The sequence below is a fragment of the Lycium ferocissimum genome, chromosome 2, assembly GCF_029784015.1.
Source record: "Lycium ferocissimum isolate CSIRO_LF1 chromosome 2, AGI_CSIRO_Lferr_CH_V1, whole genome shotgun sequence".
Classification (NCBI taxonomy): domain Eukaryota; kingdom Viridiplantae; phylum Streptophyta; class Magnoliopsida; order Solanales; family Solanaceae; genus Lycium; species Lycium ferocissimum.
Window position 1 is genome coordinate 40,331,201 of NC_081343.1, and position 3,547 is coordinate 40,334,747.

The following is a 3,547-nucleotide window of genomic DNA, read 5'->3' on the forward strand; positions in this document are numbered from 1 at the left end:
TATTAAATGGAGCTCCTTAAAGCTCAAAGCCTGGGAGCTAGTTAGAATATTCAATGCTTCTTTCATAGCTTTTGAATACTCAAATTGTTCAAGCATGAACTCTCCCTTTTAAACAGGTAGGACATGGTATAGATACTTCACATTGCTTCTTCAATATAATTTTATTAATTATATAACTTCTGATTTCTCTAGATCATTAATTATTAGAGTCTATAGAATATTAATGTGAGAAGAATAATAGAAAGGGACACCAAATTCATACCCATTCCACGCAGAGCATACTCTAGTGCAACTTAATAACCTTTATGAATCGAACAAACAAAATCCTCTGACAAGACAAGTAAATGACAAAAGTAATAGTATCATCAACACAAAAGAAACATTAAACATTGCGAGTCTGGTAGTGACCATGATGGTCCTTCAGCCTACGTGGGATAAAACAAAAAAGAAACTGAACGTAAAAAAAAATTATAGTAAGAATCCCAGCTGATTGTCTCATATAACTAATATCTTTGATTTCTGAACAAGCCACTCGAGCCAAGTAATGCAATTAAGCGACAGCAGGCATGTCCTTGAGCCAGGCATCCAGGGGCTTACCAATTGAGTAGACTATAAACCCGATCTCTCTGAGCTTCTCTGCGTCCACAACATTCCTACCATCAAAAATAAAAGCAGGTTTTTGCATGTTGTCATATATCTTCTTATAATCAAGAGTCTTAAATTCATCCCACTCTGTAAGGATGCAGACAGCATGGGCATCCTTTGTCGCCGTATAAGCATCCCAAACAACGCTGACTTGTTTCACGGTTGTTGGACTCATTGGCTGAAGGTGAAGAGGATGATCCCAATCAAACTTGTTCATTGAGAGGTCTCTCTGAATTTGGTCCTCATTCACCTGAGGGTCATATATGCTCAAGTTAGCCTTGTCCCCCAACAGTCCCTTGCAAACATCAATTGCAGGGGTCTCTCGAGTATCCCCAGTATCCTTCTTGAAAGCAAAACCAAGAATGGCGACTTTCTTGCCTGATACTGTGTTGAACATGGAGGCAACAACGCGGTTGACAAAACGAGTCTTCTGATAGTCATTGATCTTAATAACCTGTTTCCAGTATTCAGCCACCTCTGGAAGACCATTGCACTCACAAATGTAAACCAGATTCAGAATATCCTTCTGGAAGCAAGACCCACCAAAACCAACACTAGCGTTAAGGAACTTGGGACCAATCCTCGAGTCCTTTCCAACAGCATATGACACCTGTGAAACATTTGCTCCAGTAGCCTCACAAAGAGCCGACATGGCATTCACAGAAGAGATTCTTTGTGCCAAGAATGCATTGGCAGCCAACTTTGAGAGCTCAGCCGACCACAAGTTGGTGGTAATGATATTTTCTTCACGAATGACTATTTTTAATTTCTATTAATGAACCCAATGAGCATAAACATCCTTCAGTGCTTGGATAGCCTTCTGGCCTCCTGGAGTTTCCCGGCCTCCAATTAGAACCCTGTCAGGTTTAAAGAGGTCTTCGATTGCGGTACCCTCTGCAAGAAACTCAGGGTTTGAGAGAATCTGGAAGTTAATGCCCTTGCTGTTGTGGGTCAAAATCTTTTCAATTGCCTCAGCAGTTTTTACTGGAACAGTTGATTTCTCAACAACTATTTTGTCAGATTTCGAGACATCGGCAATCATACGGGCTGCACTCTCCCAGTAAGTGAGATCTGCAGCCTTGCCTGCTCCAAGACCCCTTGTCTTGGTAGGAGTGTTCACAGAAACAAAAACGATATCAGCCTCCCGCACGTGTTTCTCCACATCTGTGCTGAAGAAGAGGTTCCTGCCCCGGCACTCCTTGACTACTTCGTCGAGGCCTGGCTCATAGATGGGAAGCTGGTCGCTGTTCCAGGCTGTGATACGAGGCACAGAAATATCAACAACAGCCACTTCAATAGAAGGGCATTTGAGTGCTATGACGGCCATGGTGGGCCCCCCAACATATCCAGCTCCTATACAGCAAATCTTAACCATTTTCCTTCGTTCCAAACTGCAAAAGACAAAAGTTCACGACTTCATGTACTTTTGAGGCTGTATTATAATTTACAGCAAATCCATAATGTAAGGAGCAATATGCACAAAACTGATAAAAGTCCAAATGCAGTTATAGAGGAACAAAATGAATCCCAATAGTGCGGAAAGAATATAGCAGACCCCGACAAGCTTGGGATTGATGTACACTTGGTAGGTTGACTGATCGCGTTTATATATTATCATTCACCGACCCTATTCAGCAAACGCTTGTCCTACCACCAACAACAAAAATGCTAGCATATGCATAATACGAGCTAAATACCAACCACCAGATCAACATTCTTATTTCCTTAATGTAATACATCATAAAGGAGTAGGCTTTCATGTATTTTAGCACTACAACAATACAAAGTTTTAGTCAAGAAATGAATGATAGAAGCTGAAACGCATATTGCCTGCGCCCTGCGGTACTTTTTACCTTTATTACCGCTACTTGATAAGCTACATTCCCCTATGATACTGTTTACATATAACTTCAAAATTCGATCAGATATGCGGAAATGTGAGAATTTCAATAATTGGACACGGAAAACAACAAAATTCCATAAGCAATTACATATACTAATCATGATCTTGAACGGATCTTAAATGAAAAACACGCTCTGAGCTAAAATTCCACCGACACGCTCGAAGCAAACGCTAGATCTAGAGAAACCCCAACAATTAGTAACGCATTTCCTCAGGAAACTGAAGATTATGGATCAATACTAAGAACACCGACAAAAAAAAAACTCTTTTTTTCCTCAAAAGAATGCTAAGGATGCTCAAAATTCACACTTCTCGATCTACAATTTAAAAAAAAAAAAAAAAAAAAAAAAATCTTCACGACAAACTGAATGAATGAGGCAAATGATCATTAGTCATGCAAATCAATAAGAAAAACGCGTGAAGGGAAGAGGGAAACAGAGAATGAAGAGTACCTATTGTGTTACAAGAGATCTGCAAAGGAGATGTATACAAGGGAAATAGTATTATGTTTATGGGAGCTAAGAAGGCGGGGCACATCCTTAAATACTCTCTTTCTGTCCCATTTTAGATCCAACCCAACGTTGCAGGAAAGCCTGACGAGTCTTCTCTAAGCCTAAATCACTATCATAATTAAATTAAATTAAATTAATTAATTAGTTATAGTTTATTTCTTCTTGTTGCATGTTCCATTTAATATGGAAATATAGCAATGCCTAATTTAGTCTTTCTCAATTTATATGACACACTTAATTCTTTTTATTTTGTTAAAAAAATGTCTATCTTATTTATAATTAAAAATAATTTAATTTTAAAATTCTCATTTTATGTTTAATGAAATGATTTATAATCACACGAATATCTAAAATTTATTTTAGACCGTAAATTTAAAAAAAAACAGTTATGTTTTCTTTAACTTTATGCCTAGTTAACTATAACACAAAATTGGGATGAAGGAATAATTAATTATAGAGTTTTTTTGTTGGTGTTAAATTTGATATG

General features: G+C 37.9%; 1 pseudogene; it reads right to left on the reverse strand.

Moving 5' to 3' along the window:
* Positions 1-284: 284 nt before the first annotated feature.
* LOC132037406 (UDP-glucose 6-dehydrogenase 3-like) lies at positions 285-3,152 on the reverse strand (annotated as a pseudogene).
* Between the last annotated feature and the right edge of the window lie 395 nt (positions 3,153-3,547).